General features: G+C 40.3%; 1 protein-coding gene across 1 annotated transcript in view; it reads left to right on the forward strand.

Annotated features, from left to right (window-relative positions):
* Window positions 1–12,157, forward strand: part of Adamtsl1 (ADAMTS like 1) — an 883,891-nt gene that overhangs the window by 220,051 nt on the left and 651,683 nt on the right. The gene's annotated exons all lie outside the window — the stretch shown is intronic.

Consider the following 12,157-nt stretch of genomic DNA (forward strand, 5'->3'; position numbering starts at 1 on the left):
GCAATTGGATTGGAGCAGAAGCTGTGTTCCACTCACCAGAAGTCTTAAGATCCTGTGGTGGGTGTTGTGGGTAGCTGGCGAGTGTCAGCCGACCCTGTGCCCTAGCTACCCCGGTGCTTTTCTGACCGGAAGAGGCTTGTGGCCCTACTTAGGCCGGATTTCTCACCTCTGGCATTTTTAAAATAACAATTTTAGAAAAAGAGGTAACCTTTATGATTTTACTTAGCAAAATTGGGGATGGACTAAGCCTTGAGATTTTGATATTCATCTTTAGAAAACCCATGAGGGTTGCTTTTTTAAAACATTAAAATAAAATTCTGGTGCCCTGGTATTGTAAGTCCGGCCCCATTAGTCCCAATGCCCGAGTTGGAATCTCTTAGCGCATACATATATTTCTCTGGAGTTGCTTCCAGCCATAAAATGGGTGATGGAATTTTTAGGAAAACATTTTATGGCTCTGCAATGAGTGGATTTTTTCCAATGGGATTTGTATAATGACGTGGGGAGAAGGCTAAAACAATGCGTAAAATAAACCCTGTAGGGGAATAATAATTAGAGTTCCCACCTAAAATGCTGGAAAGCCTGTAGCGGGAGAAGCCTGTATTCTGTTTCACTATCTATCGACCTATTAAATTTGTTTTTAATGATCAAAAATTTCACTGTAAAGCACTTTTGTCCTAGGGTGCTAAAAAATGCATTGGTAGAGATCAACAACCATAGAGATGTGAGGAGAGCAACATGCATCGAAAAAATGACCTTGACCTAAGCCTCATAGCAAGGGACAGTGTTCATGGTGGGTAACAGATATTTTAGGCAGGAATCCCCCTAGGGGACCACAGGACCTAGACTTAGGAGGATCTAAGATGAAAAACCTTTGGGAATTTTGAGTTGTAGTAGTGTCAAGATTGAGGTTCTACTCTGCTACTTGCTAGCCACAAGCTCTTGTTCTTAAACATTCTGAGCTCCACTTTCAGCTTCTATAAAGGCAGTGAAATGTACTCATGGACTCATGGGAATGTGTTAAATGAGATGGTATGTGCTTAAACTACTTTGTAATTGCAAGGTATTACATAATTGAGATTATTGCAGTTTTAGAATCTTCTTCAAATAAGATTAAATTTTGCCTCAGTTTTTAAATTAAGTATGCTATCTAGATCTCACAAGAGATTTTGTTATACATTTAACTTCTCAGCATTTCTTCCTCACCTATGTAGCCAGCAAATGAAGGTGTTAAGTGTCTACTATGCTTGGGGAATAACAAGCTTGAGGTGACTCTAAGTTTTTGTCATTTACATTTGAGAAATGACTGATTTGTGACCTCTAAGATGACTAGCTCTTTAGTGCATGGAACAGCTGCTGCGCCACCATGGGTTTAGCCCATGGTGTATAAGCCACAGGTTTTGCTATGGCTTTAGTAAAACTATGTTTGAAAATGAGGGTCTGCACATTATGACCATTGCAAAGAGCTAGATGGAGAGACAGTGCAAGGAGAAGCCAAAGCATGCTCCTTGTAGGGCTACAAGAGAAAAGGAACAGAAGAGGAGTATGGGACTGGGCTGATTCAAACACCCTCCTTAACTCCCAGGAACACCAATAGAGTCCCAGTAAGTCTGCTTAGCTTCATGTGGATCTTGTATGAGGTGGTCAGAATGTCCAGACATAGCTATAACACCATGCCTGTGGTAGATTGCACTATAGCCAGAAGTCGCGCATATGTTCATGCCACTCTTGAGAATTGTGGGTGTGCATGTACATACAGAGACCAAGACTCCTCTGAAGCCCTGTGTCTGCCAACAGCTACTGGCAGAAAGGAGAGAAAGTCATCCTGGAAGTTGAAAGATTATTTCCTCAGAACCAAGGGCAAAATAAAATGACCTGCATGATTTCTTCCTTCACCACATTATGGTGTATTGATCAACTGCCCCAATCCAGTGTTGGAAAGACAATCCAGTGTTGGACGTTTCTATGTTACAGTCATAATGCTTAATGTCCCCAAGTCATTATTATATCTCATCCTTTCAGTCTCAAGCCAGAGAGGGCATATAGGAACATATACATCTAATTCTACAAAGTTTCCTGTCCCTATACCATCATGTAGATCTGATGGTTCTGCTTTGTAGGGGATTTAATGACATCAAGAATGATTTCATTTCGGGATAAGAGAGATGTTTTTGTGGTTGAGATCATTAGCTGCTCTTCCAGAGGACCTAGGCTTTTAATTCCTAGAACCTACAGGGTAGCTCACAAATGTTTGTAACTCTAGTTCCAGGGGATGCAACACCCCTCTCTGGCCTCAGTGAGCCCTACATGCAAACAGTACACAGCAAAAATTTTTTGAAGAACATTTCATTTGTTGCACACAGATATGGTGTACACACACACACACACACACTTCATTGTGATGGATGAAGTCTCTAAGTTGGTGATAGAAGGAAACTGAAAAAAGGCAAATTAATATCTCTTCTGCTGCATTTATCTTCTGTTCACATCCTCTACAATAATCTCTCTGGATGAGAGTATTCTGATAAAATTAGTCCTGTATAACTTTTAGGTTATCATAGAATGATAAATTCATAAACACTAAATGTATGACATGCTACAAAACCTTTGTATCAAACAAGCACACCTGTCTATCTAGTTGCTGTGTGGATTATATTATAAACATCACAATAGAATGACTTCACATTCCAACAAGTCAAATGAAAGGGTGTAGTTTAGTGAGCTTGGCCTGACAATTAAGAGAACTTTGTGATATTTATCCAATCAGGTGCCATCTACTTTCTTTGTATTTATTCTGTATAAAGCACTGAACTGGGTGGTGCTAAACAAATATAGCCCCATTCTACAATTAGGGATTTCAAAATCCAGAAGGGAAGCTAGCCCTGGACAAAAATAAAAACTAAACAAAACAAACAGAAAAAAGAGAGTGTGTGTGACAGTAACAGAGAAGGTTGTAAGGTTTTAGAATAGCCTGCTCATGCTCTGTGTTCATGAGCCCAAGATCTCCCTCAGGCTTAGTGACTTTGGTGAAACTTAAAGGACTCAGCAAGTCATCAGTCATGGATGTGCTGCAGTGTCAAGTTATCAAATTGAAAAGGCAGATGAGACAAAGCCCAAAGGAACCCAGTGGCTAATTTCTTCTTAAAATTATTATTATGCACGTATGAGTGCTTTGTCTGCATGCATATTTGTAAACCTTGTGCCTGGTACCTGCCAAGGTCAGAAGTGGATGTTGGATATTGAAAAAGTGGAGTTACAGAAGATTGTGAGCTGCCATGGTAGTACCAGGAATTGAATTCAGGTCCTCGTTAAGAGCAGCCAGTGTGCATAGTCACCAAGCCATCTCTTCAGCCCCTAAGAGTGAGTTTTTAAGGTTCTCCTTCCCATTTCTGTCAAGTCTTCTACTTGGCCTGTCCCAAATTTCAGACCCCTCCGAAAGAAAGGAAGTGCTACATATACATTACAGAACAGGGCACTCTTTACCAGCTCTGAGGGTGATGGAAGACCACTGAAATGATGGTTTTCCAGGTACCAGTCAAGAACTGACCCAGTAAATAAGGCCTTCAGAGAAATGTACATTGACCTATTTTCTGAGTTTGTATGATTTGTTTTGTGGGTGTTTTTTTCCATACCATCAGAAACTTAGCAGCCCTAAAAAGATACATGTAAGTAGCACTGTGCCAACTGAGCTGGATGTGTGTGTGTGTGTGTGTGTGTGTGTGTGTGTGTGTGTGTGTGTGTATGCATGTGCGCATGCGTGTGCTTATGAATATAAATGCATATACATGTATATATGAATGTATATATATGTATATATATGTATGAAAAAATAAGTGAAAAAAGAGGTCATAAATTTGAAAGCAAGAAGAGGGATATCCAAAGCTTCTGAAGGCGGAAATAATATAATAATTACAAAATGAAAATTGAAAATTGTCAAAAAAATATCCAGCCATGGAAATCTAGGCTCCTGAGCAAACTATGCACAATATTCTACACAATTCGGCAACTGAGAGCACAAGCCAACAGAAGAAAACCTCAGTTTCTCAGATAGCAGGCAAGAACAGAAGAAAGTTTCAACTTTCAGTCACCCTGGGAACATATTCTCCCATGGCCTGGGAACTCTAGAGCGGAAGAGAAGGCTCTGAGCAAACAACACTGGACTCTTTCCACATGCTGTCCTCCCTCCCTTGCACTTAGCCAGGCTTTCTAGGGTGCAGAATCACTAGCCTGGGTGTTAAAGTAGTTAAAATAAGCAGTGGGCCACAGTTAGAGATCTGACAGCAAGCTAAGGCAGCATAGTGGGGCTAGGCAGCCTAATTTGCACAGGTATGGCCAGAATGTTCTTCTTATGGGAGGCCTTCCATACCTGACTTGTGTCCTGCTCCTAGGGGAGACCTTATTAGACTGGAGAAATACCCCTCATCAATACCATGCTTGTCAGGTTCTTTACAGCAGTTACCCGATAGTACCTCTTCCAGGCCAGATATCCTGCGTGATTTTCATGACAGATACTTTCCCAGCAGACATTACTAAGAAAGGAGTTACTCTTGCAAACTGGCAGAAGTGGCTTGATCTTAACATCCCCACAAAGCATGTATAGTCACAAGCAAAAGGGTTAACCTTCACAAGTAAACATTTTCTCACCGAAGCAAGAATATAACAGTGCTTCCCAGAGCTATGCCAGGCTTATATAAAGCTTTAAACCACTTGGCACCATCTCTGATATGGGGGGGGGGGCGCCAAACTCAGGAGGTAGGCATTCTTCCCCATTTCTCTTGAGGTAGCCAGCTGTGAATGTTAAAAATGCTAACACATTTTCCTATGGCTATAGATCTATGTCCACTGAGAAAACTCAAGCTTTCTCTTTTCTCGGGTTTGTATTGTGTTCTATGATGACATTATAGAAAAATAGGGAGAGGATCTTTGCTTCTCTGGCTCCATTCTACACACAACACATGCACACTCATGTGTGTATGTGCATGCATACCACAAACACACACACACACACACCCCACATACTGGATGCATTAGGAGGTTGATGGTCAGTCACATGATGTTCTTTGCCACTGCTGTTTCTTCCATTCTGACTTGGCTTTTACTCTCAAAGGACAAAGAAATAATGAATAGATCAGGGAGTCATAGAATTAAGCTGGACTCTTCTTTTCTTGCAATTTGCCCTCTGTTTACATTAAAACCCTCTTGAATCCAATCTCTTTGATTCTACAATACAACCAAGTAGTTCATGATCAGAGGTGCCCATTCAGGATACAGCTATAACTAATTTACCTTGTGCCGTTCTTTGACCCCAAGAAATAGGCTGGATGCTCAAGAATGGATCACAGAAAGAAATCTTAATCACAATTTTCATTAAAACCTAAACTAGTAATGTTTGTGAAAATATATAAATATGAATCTGAATTATACTACTATATATGTTGTGAGGAATTTCCTGTAATGAGCATACAGATGCCAATGAGGATAGAAAAGAGATGTCATCGGTGGACCAAAGCCAGAATAGCTCTTAAAAGGCTTCAAGCTTAGGTCTGGTTTGCATTCTCATTTTATACTCTAAAACTATAAGGTTTGGCAGGCAAGCAATAGAGATTTTATAGAAGCTTATATGGCAGTCAGCAGGTTGTTAAGGGCAACAGCCCATTGTTATAGCCTTTTTTCCAGGTCAATCTGTTTCAGGTAGCAAATGAATTCATGTTTGGCAAATAGGCAGTATAAGCAGTGCTTTAAGAAAATCAACAAATTAGCCTCTAGTCATTGGTCTTTTCTACCTTACTTCATAAGTAATTAACTATCAGGTGAGCTACATATTGCCATGCCAGTACTCTAGGGACAGGGGAAGGTGGGAGACAAGAAACTCATACACTTAACTCCAGCCTGAGCTGCACTGATACTCTGCCTCCAACATTCAAGGACTGGAGATGTAGGTCAGTGATAGTTTTACCTGGCATTTGAAAAGTCACAGGGAGGGGATGGTAATTAAAAAGTGATATCAATATACTCGATTCCTCCTTTCTCTCTGAAGCAATGGCATCTGCTATGTGAATATTTTACTCCCCCTTGTTTTGAAGAGTAATGACTATTCTCAAACATAGCCAAGAATGTATTCAAAAGAACACGAGTCAAGGAGAAGGGTGGATTGAGAATTGAGAATTATGGGCTGTTTAGTCTAAGTATTGATTTAACCTCTAAGTGAGTTACTTAACCTCTCGCTCTAAGGCACTCGTATAAAACAGTGCTTGGCCAACAGATGCTTTAGAAATAACATACAAAGTTGGAGGAGTATGATTGACTGAGTCCACGTTTATTGGGTCTCTCCATTGACTGAGTCCATGATAATTGGGTCTCTCCAACAGCACAGCCTAGAGCCATTGTGAGTTAACAGCAGTGACATGACATGAGAAAGAAGCTCACACTCACATCATCCTGCTTTCTCTACAAAAATTGTACACAGTATTTTGTGTATCACTCTCAAAGAACCAGGAGTGCCAGGGGTGACTATGTATAATTTATTATGATAGAGTCCTCTTTCATCAGACTGCTAGAAGCGAAACAATATTAGTAAACACTCAGTGATTCTCTTCTATAGACTAAGTGTTCCTCTAATGGCTTGACAGCATTAAAAAAAATAAAATAAAATAAACAAACCACTCAGAAGTAGGTACAATTGAGGAAGCAGACACAAGGTGCTCACCAAAGTTTCATGTTTGAAGCACAATAATCCTACAGTTCATGTGCGTACTGAACATGCCATCCCGATTATCTAAAGATGAAGATGGCGTTCCAATGGGGCCATAGCATCAAAGCACCTTCTTAGCAAGTGACCCGGGCTACAGATGTGTGTCTATAATGGATATACAGTGCTAAACTTTCCAGGTCTTGGAATGAAGTAACCCTTAATTCAAATACTGAACAACCCAGTATTTGAATTTACCCCAGTCTTCCTGCGCTTGTGTTCTAATCTATGCACCTGAGCTTGTTCATAGCGTTTGCTTTGGATATGGCTTCGAAGATTAAAAAACCTAGAGTAAGCACTTAGGGTAAGTTTTAGGAGCTCAGCAAGTGTTAACTGTGATGAGTATGTTAAGGGTCTTTGGGTAGCTTTTTCCTTCCAACTTTGACCGGACAGCAGTGAGTATAGATAATATCCAATCAATTGACAATTTGATTGGCAAATAAAAAAAAATGTTTACAGAGGCACTATCTACTCTCTGCTACCACCTAGGCAGGTAGAGCCAGAGAGTCAGGGCACGTGCATTGTTTTAAGACCCTGGAGAGTCTTCCTTCATTGTTATGTGTGAGGGTGAATGAACCAGCTCTCCTTAGAGAAAGCCTACAGCTTTCTTTTCAGAAGTAATGCCTCCCATTCCCATAGGCAGCAATATCCACTTTCTTCTTTTTCTATGGTGGCTGAGAGGAGGGTCTGGGGATGGGGGCAGTGTTGCTTAGCAGTGATTCTCAAAGTTCTGTGCACTGTGTTTTGTTTTCACTCAGGGCTCCTGTCACTCTGCCTGCTGGAATCATTTTGGCATCCTCTCATGTCAGAACCCCATGGGTCAAGTGTAGGCGTGTGCTTGCTTTATGGATACTTCCTCATTCCTGCCTGCTGCCTGCTCGAGTCTTATGTTTGCTGCTGGTTTTGTTTAAGAGACACTTCATGCTGCAAACTCTCGAGTGCAAATCACTTTTTGTTTCTTTTATCCTTGTCAATAATGAAGGGTTGTACTGGAGCTTAAATAATTCTTTCAGTGAATACATTAAACAGACTCTTTCATTATACATGTTAAAGGAATGGGAACAGCTTGAACAAAGCCCCATTCCCTTCACAAACATTTAAAAGGAGTGCAGGAAGTGCCATTGAGGGAACAATTATTTTTGGTTTTGGAAGAAAAAAATGCAGAGGGGGCAATTGAAATACATTTCAAGACTTTCAAAAAGATTTCTGGTGGGAACTTTTAACCATTGAGTCAAGCATTCCTGCAGGAAACACAGTGCTGTTTGGATCAGTGTTTTCATGGTAGTCTCTTATTATCTCCACAGTGGATAACTACAAATTTCTCTCCTGATTTTGTGAGTTAAAATTCATTATAAAGATAAATCTTTTTTTTTTTTTGACATTGCTCCAGAGGCTAAGGAAGCCACTTAGCATGACAAATGCCGTATTCTCTGTTTGGCTGGACTGACATGTAGGCAAAGGTGACTTTTAGAACTGCATTCTTCTATGCCAGGGCTTCCCTTCTTCTTCCTACTGTTTTCCAGATTTCCAGGATCTTTTCCACTGTTTACCTTCACTTTTGCTAAACTAAAACGAGTGTTTGTGAAGACATGAGATTTTCAGGAGTACAGAACTTTAATGTGTACCCAAGTATGGAATTAGTACATGTAGAGATAAAACACCCAGTGCAGAATCACTAAGCTTGTATTGGTATCTCTATTAAGTTAGTACTCTTGCCAAGGTACAAAGATGGCCTGTCTCAGAACACCAGGACTATGATGGCGTTTCCAGGAAACAAGCTGAGGCTTCACAATGAAGATGTGTTCCCCCTTATCCTTGGTGCTCTCAGAAGGTCAGTGGGCTGCCCCAGAAGAAACAAATTTATGAACTATAGAAGTCTCCAGGCAGAGGCCATGAGTGTTGCTGTTGGGTTGAAGAGATGAAGGAGCCTCATGCTAGCTCAAGGTCTATAGTGCTGCTAAAGAGGTATAACCTGGTAATCTTGGCTCAGAGTCATGACTTCTGGAGGTTCACAAACTGAAAAAAATGTTTCATCATCATGATAATTGTATTCATTAAGGCACTAATGCCTTCAAATGGCCAGCAAAGACATTTGCCTTCTACTGTCATTAGAAGTATAAACTGTGATAATAGAACACTTGGATGTTCAACTCATGACACAGCATGAAACCTCACATGCTGTTAAAGTCTTCCCAACTGCTGATCCAAAAGTGGTTTATGGACATAAGTGTAAAATGCAAACTATAAATCTTCTAGGCTAAAACACAGAAGATCTATATGACCTTGAGTTTGGGGATGAAATCTAGGCATAACACCATCAAAGGAAAACTGATAACCTGGACCTTTCTCAAATGAAAACATCCTGCTCTATGAAACATGCTGTTAGCAGAAGGAAAAGGCAGTCTTAGACAGGGAGGAGGCCTGTGCATGATACATATCTGATGTAAGGCTTCTACCTAGAGTAGGCAGGGAAGCCCTAACATCATCAAGAAGCAAATGATTAAATGGGCAAAAGCCATGAATCACTTATCAGCAGAGATCTACAAATGGGAGGCAAGCATGTTAAACATGCTTACATAACCTTTCATCAGAGATTGCAAACTAAAACTAATGAGGTTTGGGATTTAACCATTCAGTAATTCAAAAGAAATTAAAACTCCACATATCTTTAAAATCCCCAAGCCTTGCAATCATTCTTGCTAAGGAGGATTCAGAGCTACAAAAACTCCCATTCTTACGCGTGAGATTATAAATGTTATGCTTACTTTGAACTAGAGGTTTGCAAGTTTCTTTTTTACAAGACAAAACACAGTCTTACCATGTAATGCATAATCTCACACCAAGATATTTATCCTCAAATATGAAAAACTATGCCTGTGGTCAGCCATGTACAGTTGTGTTCTTCATGTTCATTGAAAACTGAAAGTCAGGCTTGGAGACCAGTGGCTGAAAGCACATACTATTCTTTTATGTTCGGTTCCTAGCACCTAAGTCAGGTGGCTCACAGCAGGCTGTAGGCCCAGCCTCAGGGACTCTAACAACTTTTTCTGTACCCCAGGAATAGCCCTAAACACATACCTACAGTGACATTATACAAACTAAAGAGGTTTTCTTTATGTATTCAGGATTATATACATATATACATAAATGCATATAACAATTCATAAAATTTCATTCTTTTATTGTGTACTATTGGTAGCATGATATTAAAAATGCAAGGCTATATTATTCATGTATTTACATCTTAAAGTATGGACCCTCTTGTTTAGGCTTTGAAAGGGTTAGTGTAAATACAAAGCAAGCTTATTCCACATTTCTGAGTGACCACTACCCTTTCTTTCCTTTTCTATTTCTCATTTTAAATAATGCAATTTTGAGAAATTGCACTACCTTTGAATTTCTAACAGCCTGCCTCCCAGGCTCTTCAGGTGTTTAAATACTCAGGAAGATTTACTTAGATAACTCTGTGTCTTCGTTTCTAAGGAAACACATCCCTGAATTTGGCCTTCAGCTCTTTCATTGGACAGGCTATGCAGCTTTTCTGAACTTCACTGCTCTCAAGTATAAGATGAACAATAGTTTGGATAAATTGATCTTGACATTTGTGAGAATTTGGAATAGCCTTCAAAAGACTTGGGGTGAATCTGAATAAAAATTAGGAATTCATCATTTTGACAAAAGAAATGAGTAAAGATTTATAGCAGAAGTTAACATGATATTTTTAAAATATTTTTTATTAGGTATTTTCCTCATTTACATTTCCAATGCTATCCCAAAAGTCCCCCATACTCTCTTCCCCACTCCCCTCCCCCCCCCACTCCCACTTTTTGGCCCTGGCGTTCCCCTGTACTGGGTCATATAAAGTTTGCAATTCCAATGGGCCTCTCTTTCCAGTGATGGCCTACTAGGCCATCTTTTGATACATATGCAGCTAGAGTCAAGAGCTCCGGGGTACTGGTTAGTTCATAATGTTGTTCCAACAATAGGGTTGCAGATCCCTTTAGCTCCTTGGGTACTTTCTCTAGCTTCTCCATTGGGGGCTCTGTGATCCATCCAATAGCTGACTGTGAGCATCCACTTCTGTGTTTGCTAGGCCCCAGCATAGTCTCACAAGAGACAGCTATATCTGGGTCCTTTCAGCAAAATCTTGCTAGTGTGTGCAATGGTGTCAGCATTTGGAAGCTGATTATGGGATGGATCCCTGGATATGGCAGTCTCTAGATGGTCCATACTTTTGTCACAGCTCCAAACTTTGTCTCTGTAACTCCTTCCATGGGTGTTTTGTTCCCAATTCTAAGAAGGGGCAAAGTGTCCACACTTTGGTCTTCATTCTTCTTGAGTTTCATGCGTTTAGCAAATTGTATCTTATATCTTGTGTATCCTAAGTTTCTGGGCTAATATCCACTTATCAGTGAGTACATATTGTGTGAGTTCCTTTGTGATTGGGTTACCTCACTCTGGATGATGCCCTCCAGGTCCATCCATTTGCCTAGGAATTTCATAAATTCATTCTTTTTAATAGCTGAGTAGTACTCCATTGTGTAAATGTACCACATTTTCTGTATCCATTCCTCTGTTGAGGGGCATGATATTTTCATTAATCAAGAAAAAGTTGTTACTGGTACCCTACAGGAAACATCTATAATATACTTCTGCTCAAGGTTCACAGATCATCACAGAAGAGGGTATAGAATGACAATGAGAACCTAGGTAGTAGATGACTACAGCAAAGGTGGTTTTTGAACAAGGAAAGGCTGTTGTTCATATGAACTCACAATTTGATTGCATGCACAAGACCTGCGCAAGATCAAACTAAAGAGAGAGGCTGCTCAACATCTAGTAGATGGCGCCCTGTACTGATGCACCTATTGGCAGTACAAAGTAGATTCAGTAACTTTAAAAAATGAGGGACACATGGAGTCAGGAGGAAACAGTAGTGCAGCAGATGAGGGGAATTAGAAGGCAGGCAATGGGAGATGAGGTAGATATGATAATTTCACTTTTAAAACATAAAACTTAAAATATATCTGTTTAGATGAAAAGTTATATGGAACATGCAAGTGGCATGTGTTTATTTTGTAATTATGGAAAACGCCTTCTTCCTGGGGAACATTGTTATGAATTATCAGAAGTTTAGCATGCCATCATGTTTAATGAGTGAAGATTCTTTTTAAAAATTTTTTATTTAATCCTTTTTTACAATCCAGATTTTATGCCCCTCCCAGTCCACCCTCTGACTTTTCCAAATCCCATACCTCCTCTCCCTCTGTCTCCACAAGGATGTCCCCACCCCACCCCCACCCGCCACCCTACCAGACCTCCCCTGGCCTCCAATCTCTTGAGGGTTAGATGCATCTTCTCTGACTGAGTCCAGACCAGGCAGATCTCTGCTGTTGGAGGCCTCATGTT

The sequence above is a fragment of the Mus caroli genome, chromosome 4, assembly GCF_900094665.2.
Source record: "Mus caroli chromosome 4, CAROLI_EIJ_v1.1, whole genome shotgun sequence".
NCBI classification, from domain to species: domain Eukaryota; kingdom Metazoa; phylum Chordata; class Mammalia; order Rodentia; family Muridae; genus Mus; species Mus caroli.